We start from the raw sequence: 10366 nt of genomic DNA, 5'->3' as shown, positions 1-10366 counted from the left end.
GGGGATGGAAACAAAAGTTGCATGAGTTCCGTCAATAGGAATTACAGTAAAGGAGTCACCACTACTTCTACATTTTGGTTCTTAGAGCTAAGTATGATGGCTATGGAAGAAATAGCATTATATATGGGTTGCCGGCTTAGGAAATATAGTAAAACTTGTGTGACAGCTCCCAGTCCCACTTGTGGCAATGTACTGAGTTGTCAATAGTGCATTCCACCATTTTATCAAACCACCTTCTTCATATGGACATGACCTATGTCTTCAACTCTAATTCTTTAAATGGAATTTCTTAGTCAAAAGCAATATATTATGGGATTCTAGGACTGTGAACAAGGAAGTCCCTAAATCCATGGATAGTGGTGCTACCAGAAACATTATAGGCAAAGAAGGCAAATCCATAGCCAAGTTAAGTGTCTTGTCCTCTATGATAATATAGGTTCAGTGTAATACGTCTGCCATCAGGTGCTGGCAGATCCTGGGATTCGTGCCATTTTAGAAACTTAGTCTCTGATGGTGGTGAGATAGGCACTCATCAGTGATAGTAGCCAGATCAGGCTTGGTGAAGGGTGTGGTGAAGTCTGTGTTCTTAAGCCCACACTGTTGCCAGGACCATTATATTCCTGAGCCCATTATACAAGCACCAGGGTGGCTGGGAAAGACAGCTAACTGATATCCACAGGATTTGTCACATTGTTTACTTGATTATTGAAAATCTTTTGTCAGTGGATGTCTTTTATTAAGCATTTATATGGGACACAATATCCTCACTCTCCCCTCTCTGAGAAGCCCATCCATATAACTCTTCTTCAGATCTCCTTTTAACCAGTCTACCAGTCCTGTTTTCTTCAAGCCTCTGACTTATTTTTTCTAGCCTCCTTGTCCAAATAGCCACTTATCTGTGAATCAATGTAGATCTCTACTTCTGTTTATCTCTCTGCCAGGTAAAGTGGACAGTCAGGTTTTAACACATATATCATGAAGTCTTCTACCTTGTGGCCTTGCCATCTTCCATAGGTGCAGGGTAGGCTCTATTGTGTCCCCATTGGTCATGAAATCAACAAACTTCTATAATCTATCTGGTCATATTGGGACAAACTTCTATCTTGTTCTGTCTTCAAACTTCTAATTCTATCTTGTTCTCTTTACTTGACGCCCTCCTCTTCTTTCCTTCTCCAGAACTCCTAATATAATCTTTTCTATAAAAGATAAGAAGAATATTTTTAACCTCAAGTAGCTTAAGATTTCTCCATGCAAAAAAATTCCAGAAGTAAAGAAATAGAAAATAATCTGGCTACCTGCTTGAATAGTTGTAGAGGAAATAAATTACAAAGAAATAATAAAAATAATGTCTCAAATATATCCTGCACATAATTCTTTACATTTTCAAAGCTCATTCAAATATTTTATTTTATTATCACTGAAACACTTTAAAGTATAGCTAATATGATTATATACATTTTAAAGATGACACAATTGAAATGCAGAAGGAGTAAAGTGGCTTTGCCAAAGGTTCCATAACTGCCTAAGAGTATAAGCAGGGACCAGGATTTTACTTTCTGGTAGAGTGACAAGAGAATGAATGCACAAATCCCAGTGTCATGATATCCTGGGGGAACTCTTGATTTATGGAGTGGAGAGAGCTGTTGATTGATGGAAGAAAGTTAAAGCAGCAAAGGGTATGCTGGAATGGGTGACTCCAGTGCACTGAGTAGAGGGTAAGAATCAGAGTCAGGCTTTCCAGAAAATCCTGGTGTAAGAACCACTACCATTGTGCTATTTTTCTTTTGTCCTTTTTCTTAGTACATTATCAAGAGTTTTCTTAGGGGTAAAGAATGGGGAAGGACATAAAAAGCATACTCAAACCCAAAGAAATATTTCAAAAAGATCAAAATAGCAGAGATGGGGAACACAGGTGACCTAGTAGAGGACAGAACAACTTAACACTCCAAAAATAAACTTGAGTCTGATACGAAGTTATATAAACTGACAGGCCAAAGAGGAAAGAAAAAAAAACTGTCATGTTAATATCAATTAGAAATTTTTCTTTTTAGTAAAGTTGAGTCCTCATTTACCAAATCAAATGTATAATTTATTTTAAAATCAGTGTAGGTTCCTGAGGTTTTGCTTGCCCTCTTCATTTTGTGGGTTATAGACATTTTTATTTGTTGTGACATAAAACTCCATCTGTGTAAACAGGCCCAAGAACTCGGCAGATGTCTATTTCCTGGTAATCCCAATTCTGTGACCTAAAGCATGTCGTTTAACCTCTCTGGACCAAAGTCTATTTCATCAGTCATGAGTTAAAGAGATAATGCTACATATCCTCTAAGCCTCTCCTAGCTTCCAAATGCAATTATTCTATGAAAACTTTTTAACCTTACACAGCCTTGATTTGGCTTCTTCAGTTAAAAAAAAAAAAAAAAAAAAAAAAAAAAAAAAGGCTCCAGCAGGGGTCACTATAGTCACATTGTGCCCTAAATCTGATTCTCTTTTATGTTCTAGTTTACAGTTTATATCTGCCCTTTGTTTTGATTTTCTGTTTGAGACTACATAGAGCCTCTCTTGTACCCAGATGTTATCTGAATTGATTTCCAATGTACTTAGAAAACCCACTGCAATGTTCTTTTGTTCTGTTTCTTTGTCTTTCTTTCTTTCTTTTTCCTGTCCTTAGAGATCATTTACCTCTATCGACTCTGGGGTTCTTAGGAGAATTTATTTTATTTAATTAACTACATTATGTTTTTCACCTCTGAGAATTGTAATGAAAATATAATGTTGTATATTTCTTTAAATGTGTGATATTAAAACAAAACACAAAATTCAACCCTATCCTGAAGGGTTGTTTTTTGTTTGGGGAGGTTTTTTTTTTGATCTATGAACACCTAAAAAAATGTAGTTAGCTTCTTTAGAAGCCACTCATCCTCAAGAACCCTGAAATTCTATTAATTGGTTATACTCCTCCATAGTTATTTTGCTATATACACGGAACATAAAAGAACTGGTTTATATATCTAAGAGAAAGTAGGGATTTCAATGACAGTTCTAATTTCAAATACCCTGCCCATTATCAAATTATATCCTATGGTTTTGTTCTGAAAACATAGAGACTGTACATATGAAGAGATGGGAACACTGTGTCCATTATGCTAGAAGATAGCCATCCAAAAAAGTCAATGTTACTCCCAGAAAATAATAGGATTCCCCAGAACCCTAAATTTTAGGATTAAGTCCTTAGTCTTAAACTCTGAAATTTAGGACATTTTAGAACTAGGATTCTATTTAGGACTACTCTAAAGGGGTTCAATCTGCCTTAAAACCTCTCCCCCAAATCCGTACATTTATACAAAAGCTAAGAGTGTATCAGGAACTTCTCATACCTTGGAGAGCAGTGTCTCTGATCCTTTGACCCAATGTATGTGGCATCCCCATCATGACACTACTTAGCACAAAGTAGTTCTTAACAGGCATATGACGGCCCATTTAGTCTCCTTCTGCCCTTTCCTCCTTATACATACCTGCCTATCCCTTTGAGAAAGATTGATATTGCCCCTCTCAATGGCAGCACTAGCTGCTGCCGCCATTTCCAACATTACCATTTTAAAGTCTTAGTCCAGTTAAGCAGGATGGCTGGTCACAAATAACAGTGAAAACACTGGTATGTGGCTTCAGAGACAAGGTTATGAAAAGTATTACGTCTTCTGCCTTGGCCTCTTGGATCGAGGGAACCAGCTGTCATTCCTCAACTAGTCCTGTGGAGAGGAACTAAGGCCTCCTAACAAAAACCAGCACCAACTTGCTAGCCACAATGGTGAGCCCCTTGGAAGAGGATTCTTCCCAAGTGGATTGAGTTCCATTTCTTCTTCCAACCCCAGCAGAGTAGCCTTCTTTTCTCTACTTGTATGTAGCCTCCAACAACCACCCCCAACAACCCCTGATTTTACATAACTGTACTTATTCAACTGCCACAGCTAACTGATCAGATTTCTCTTGGGATGAGTTCCAGCCTGGGTCAGGTATGTACCTCTCAGTCCAGGAATACCTCATCTGTGGCTGGACTTTTTGGTACATAGTACAGACAGGGCTGTGGTGCAAAGATAGAAGGCAGCTTTCAGGGAAAGGTGAGCTAAACAGGTCCTGCAAGTGGTTTCTACCAGCGTCCTATCCGATAGGATAAATATAAATAAATTCTAAGAGTACTTCTCTTAGAATAGTGTTTGGCAATCTATAATCTAATTGCCTGCTTATTTTCAGGTATTCATTCTATTCTGTAGGCTCCTCGAGGGCAGGAACTCTGGCCTATTACAGATGTATCTATCCTCAGCACTTCGCACAAACCTGGCACTAAGTAGATAGTTTTAAAAAAAGTTGAAGGTGTGCCCTTTATGAAAAGACTTTGGTATTTTTACTGCTTAGTTGCCACCACATTAATAGAAGAACCACCTATACAGTTTGAGAAATGAATTTTTGCTTAGTATTCCCAAGAATGGGCAATGCCCATGAAAGTTCGACTATGTATTACATTTAAAAAGACATTTTTTTTTGATGCTATATAGATCAGGCAATCTATCAGTGGTACGTGTTTACATTTGGGGACAGAAACAGAAATTCATCTGTAGTTTAATTCTGGAAGACTAAAAAAATATTACCAGAATTTCTGGTTTGACATCTGATATACAAATTTGTTTTAGAAAGTGTGTTACTTCACCGGAATCCTACTACCATGATGTTTAGACAGTAATTCAAAAGAATTTTAAGCTGTATTGAAATATGTTACAACTGACCTACTTTCAAAAGTAAAGAGCTGTTTCCTCTGTTTCTTAAAGTAAAAGATAGTTTATCAAACTAGTAGAGATTATCCCCTTTTATTTAAAAAAAAAATCAGAAGTGGCCCAAGTGGAACCATTTTAAGGACTAAAGAGGTCATAATTTATATTAGTGATTTTAAAAGTCTATTCAATGATGTAAGTTATGTCTTTTAAATTTCTAGAGACCAAACTTTGTCTCTAGAATTCACGATATCCCTGTGATCCCTTTCAAATATGAAATTTCATGATTCTAATAATAAATACAAACATAAATATAAATAAATTCCATAAATTTATTTTTGTAATTTTGCATAAGCTATGAAATAAATTTAATAAACACAAATATAAATATGCTAAAAATTCTGAGTTTCTAGAATAGTTTTTAATACCTAACAGAATTTGAATGCAGTGTAATGCATATTCATCATGGAAAATTTATAAAATATAGACAGCACAAGGTTAAAACCAAAAATCACTCGTAATCTTTTCATTTATGAATAAATACTGTTAACATTTTGGCTTATATACTCAGTAAGTAAACAAATTAACTGACTACAATGTGAATATTTTCCCATCACTAAATATTTTTGTACGTTATTGTGAATGATTATATAGCATCATGTCATATTAATATTTGGCAATTTAGTTAATATTCTATTGTAGGACATTTAGGTTCTTTCAAATTTCTGTCATAATAACATTGCAAAACATATCCTTGATGTCTTTTTTGTAAATACATATATTATATATAAATATATAAAGAATATATATTTTAAAAGAGACACATTTTTGGGCACGTGGGTGGCTCAGTAGGTTGAGTGTCTGACTTCGGCTTAGGTCATGATCTCACAGTTCACAAGTCTGAGCCCTGTGTCAGGCTCTGTGCTGACAGCTCAGAGCCTAGAGCCTTCTTCAGATTGAGTGTCTCCCTCTCTCTCTGTCCCTCCCTTGCTCACACTCTTGTCTCTCTCTCTCTCTCTCTCTCTCTCTCTCTGAAAATAAATAAAAACATTTAAAAAATAATGAAAGAAAAAAGAGACACATTTTCAATAAATACATCTTTAAGAATTTGAATCCTTTTTCCATCTTTCTTCAGAAAGACGTATTGATTTGGATGTGTAACAGGGATATTCAAAAGTGACTGTTTACCCCAAATCCTTGCCAACCCAGAGTAGTAGCCTTTTAAGAACACTGTTCATCTGATCTGGGCATACTTTTGAATTTCATCAGAGGAGAGGACTGGCTATTAAAACCAGAGTTCTGTTGTCTAATTCTAACTTCTGTGAATAAAATTTCACTTATATTGGGCTTTTTTGCTAGAAGCAAAAGTACTAGAAATGCTATGTTATCAATATTTCATTCTTAGGACTATAATAATTCATTATATTCATAAAGGTGGTGTTCTCTTGGGCCACACATCTACAGAAACTTTAAACCACAGGTAAAAAGTGTTTAGACAGTACAGATGGGCTTATCAGAGCAATAGATGAATGTTTACTGTTTAAAAAAAGAAGTCGCTACTCTACTAAGCTAAAATAGTAGTAATACATGTGGCAAGAATCAGAAAATAAATAGTCTTGGATGCCTTATAGTGTAAGTCGGGGACAAGAGAATTCTGTTTAAGATTATAGAATAAAGATTTGTATTATAGAATAAAGATTTATATTCTTGGCCCCAGAGTTTTTTTAAACTATTGCCTGTGATAGGATAATGTTTTATTTGCATGTTTTCCTTTCTTCACCCATAATTTCATTTCATTTAGGGAACATTTTTTATTTATGTGATCTCTTCCTTTTCATTCAGTCTTTTGGGGATAAGTTTCCTGTAATTTAAAGGTCAGATTCGGCCCTGTGTAATTGTTAAAATGCTGTTAAATAGATTCCAAACACAGCTGTCAGTGTATCTTCACTTTGGGAATTCCTGGGCTTGGTAGTTTGACCGTGGGAACCTACAGAAGAAGGTGGGAAAATGGTTGGAAGCAGTCAGAGAGGAAAGCAATCTACTCACCCACTCACTCTAAACTGGGCCAGGAAGGGCCTGACCTCTTTTTGTGGTCTCCGGTCGTGTGACGGAGCACCCAGTGCAGCTACGGAAGCAGCAGCTGTCTGCTGAAGGACTAGGGCATTGCTTTCTCTGATGCTCTTCTCCAACGCTCCCGCCTGGGCTCCCATCCTCCCCCAGCTATGAAGAGGGTGAACTCCTACATCCTTTAGTGTGACCTTAGACTCTGTAGGAAAGGTTTGGTGGGTGTGGGTCTTGGGTCTGGAAGGTGAGATGAGTCCCAAAGCAATTCCAAAGTATATTGAATCCATCTGTAGGGATCTTCCAAGACGTTTTCAGAGATATATTTTTTATAAATTAAAAATTTTTTTTTAAGTTTTTTAAATTTATTTGGAAAAAGAGAGAGTGTGTGAGCGGGGTAGAAGCAGAGAGAGGAGACAGAGAGAAGCCCAAACAGACTCCATGCTGTCAGTGCAGAGACCTATGTGGGGCTCAAACTCACGAACTGTGAGATCATGACCTGAGCTGAAATCAAGAGTCAGATGCTTAACTGACTGAGCCACCCAGGCACCCAGGAGATAACAAAGGGGATGCATGTGCCATTTGAGCTGTTTAGTAATAGGAGGTAGCACCCCCCACCCCAAGTGCCTTTTACGTGCCAGAACTTTTACATATTATTTCTAATCTTTTCAGCAATCCTATGAGGCTGGTACTATTACTGACATTTTGTAGGTAAGAAAACTGAGCTTCTTAAAAGTTAAATTGTTGGCTCAAAGCCACAGAATATGGAATGCCAGGACCATGATTGAAACCCAGGCCTGTCTGACTCTCAAATCCCCCACTCTTTACACGTAGCTTAAATATTTTTTAAAGGGGTCAAGAGGAGTGGAATTCTAGGTTTGCAAGTGTTTGTTTTATGTTTTCTGGCTGTATTTAAAGGATTACTTCATTTTTTATTTTGAACTCTGTTTTCCAGAATCAAAGGATTGATTACAGGATGTTTTCTTGCCAGCAAAGTCTGTTGAGCTGAATCACAAACATCGCCTTGCCTTCTGTCACTATTCATAATTTATTCATGGATCACTGACTGGTTCCTTTATTAGCATTATATCTGAGTTATGTATTTTGAATGATCCTTTTAAGGCTTTGGGGGGGGATGTTGAAGGAGCAGTAGGGAGAGGCATTTTATAGATAGCTTTAAGTAAGAAACAAATGATTACTTATAATAATGGATAATAATCCATGAGAGGCACTAAATATAATTCCTACAAATCACATAAATTGAAAAGAATTTTTGGTAACATCAGAAACAAATAAGATGGAAACTCAAGGATTCAGAGGAACAGGGTGTATATATACATGTACATTATCTCATATTCAAAGGGATTTATTACAGGGATTTGACCTTATGGAGTTTGAGAACTAGTTAAGCAGTTTCTGTAAACCATTGTCTTCCTATCTCATGTTGGAGCTTGAAGTCCAACAGGCAGGCAGTTGTGAAGAAAAGATAGATATGATGTAGGAGAAAGCAAGAACCAGCTAGAACCTACGGCTTGAGATGGAGCCTCACAGGTGGTCTGACACCTTTGTTCTTGTTGCTTCTGACCTTGATGGGGTAGGTGGTCTGAAGAAGCCACTTCTTTCTTCATGGAGTTAAACACCCACCTCAGGATTCAGGGAGGCTGAGGAGGATCTAGGTGAGGGTGACCCAGTTTCAACTATGGCACTGCCTCACCAATAAAGAGAGCCAGCCAGTAGAGAAGTGACAATATAGTTGAACTACAACATGGCTGCCGCTTTCCTGCCACCCTCCGTATTTCCCCACAAGAACGGCTTTTGTTGCTCACCCTAACCTACAATAAAGGAAAACTCAAGAAATTTAGTTCAGTCTAGACAGGTTGACAAAATTACCACACTAAACAAAAAGAATATTAGGATATAGCACTGGAGAAAAGAGGGCAAAGTACTATTGGCCAAAATAAGAACTCTTAATGAGGCCAATTAAGACACCTTCAGACTATCACAGCACATAGCCATTCTGCTTAGTGGTCTTGCTGTCTCCCTGCACTTTCACCACGTATAAAGCACAGATCATATGTATAACCCCATTTCAGGGAGTTAGCTGCCTGCCTGTATGTTGGCCCAGAGAGCAGGGTACAAGGCTGTTTTATCTGCTGTTAACAAATATCCATGTTATCATTGCTTCTTCTCTGATGTTGTTCTCCCTTCCCTTTTCCCAGATAATTCCCTCCTTAAATTTCCAATTCTTAAAACTTTTTCTTTGCTTTTGTATTAGTTTTGCTATTGCCATTGTAACATATCACCACAAATTTAGTGGCTTAAAACAATAGAAATTTATCTTACAGTTCTAGAGTTCAAGGCTAAAATAGGTCTCCCTGGGCTAAAAGCAGGGTGTGAGTAGGACTGTACTCCCTCTGAGGACTCTAAGGGAAAATGAATTTCTTTTCCTTTTCCATCTTCTAAAGATGACTAACCTTTCTTGGTTCATAGCTCTCTTTAATCTTCAAAGTCAGCAATGGCCAGTCAAGCCTTTTTGTGTTGTCTAACTCTGATACTGACTCCTCTGCTTCTCTCTTCCACATTTAAAGACCCTGTGGATAGATTTAAGTCTCCTTAATTCCACCTGTAATCTTTTTTTTAAACTTAAATCCAAGTTAGTTGGCATATAGTGCAACACTGATTTCAGGAGTAGATTCCTTAATGCCCCTTACCCATTTAGCCCATGCCCTCTCCCACAACCCCACCAGTTACCCTCTGTTTGTTCTCCATATTTAAGAGTCTCTTATGTTTTTGTCCCCCTCCCTGTTTTTATATTATTTTTTGCTTTCCTTTGCTTATGTTCATCTGTTTTGTATCTTACAGTCCTCATATGAGGGAAGTCATATGATATTTGTCTTTTTCTGACTGACTAGTTTCGCTTACCATAATATCCTCTAGTTCCATCCATGTAGTTGCAAATGGCAAGATTTCATTCTTTTTGACTGCCAAGTAATACTCCATTATATATATATATATATATATATATATATATATATATACTACATCTGCTTTATCCATTCATCCATCGTCCATCTGTAATTTTAATTCCCCCTTTCCATATAACCTAACATATTTGCAAGTTGTAGGGGTTAAGACATGGACGTTGTGGGGGGCTGTTGTTCTGCCCATCACACTTTTCCATTATTTTCATGGCTTGGGCCATTTGTAGACTAGAATTTAGGAGTAGTGTTAAAGGCCCTTGGCTTTCCACTTTGCTACAATCCTCACACTGAGGCTATGAGCAAAAACTAGCTAACTAGTTAGGGCTAAACACAAAAGACAAAGAAATACCCGAAAAAATATCAATTAATAGTCAGAAGTAATTTCCTATCACAGAAACAACCATATGTGTTTATGAGGACTGGCTATATGGCCATTCTTATCTCTCCACAGGACTTTATTGGGCAATAGTCCTGATTCCCTTGCAGTCTAGTGGAACAGCTGGATTCCTATTGCTGAAGTGATAGATTTCTTTATTGTTCCCAAATGCATTTTCCTAG

The 10366-nt window shown here is 37.3% G+C and overlaps 1 long non-coding RNA gene across 1 annotated transcript in view; it reads right to left on the bottom strand.

Moving 5' to 3' along the window:
* Nucleotides 1–522: 522 nt before the first annotated feature.
* Nucleotides 523–10366, bottom strand: part of LOC125911467 (uncharacterized) — a 41660-nt gene continuing 31816 nt past the window's right edge. The window contains exons 2-3 of the long non-coding RNA XR_007454328.1: nt 9302–9418; nt 523–1196 (exon numbers count right to left, since the gene is read on the bottom strand). This is a non-coding gene — a long non-coding RNA (uncharacterized LOC125911467). The remainder of the gene's footprint in view (nt 1197–9301; nt 9419–10366) is intronic.

This window comes from Panthera uncia, assembly GCF_023721935.1.
Source record: "Panthera uncia isolate 11264 chromosome C1 unlocalized genomic scaffold, Puncia_PCG_1.0 HiC_scaffold_3, whole genome shotgun sequence".
Lineage (NCBI taxonomy): Eukaryota > Metazoa > Chordata > Mammalia > Carnivora > Felidae > Panthera > Panthera uncia.
Note: the sequence above shows the minus strand (reverse complement) of the source record. Positions and strands in the feature narration are given on the sequence as shown.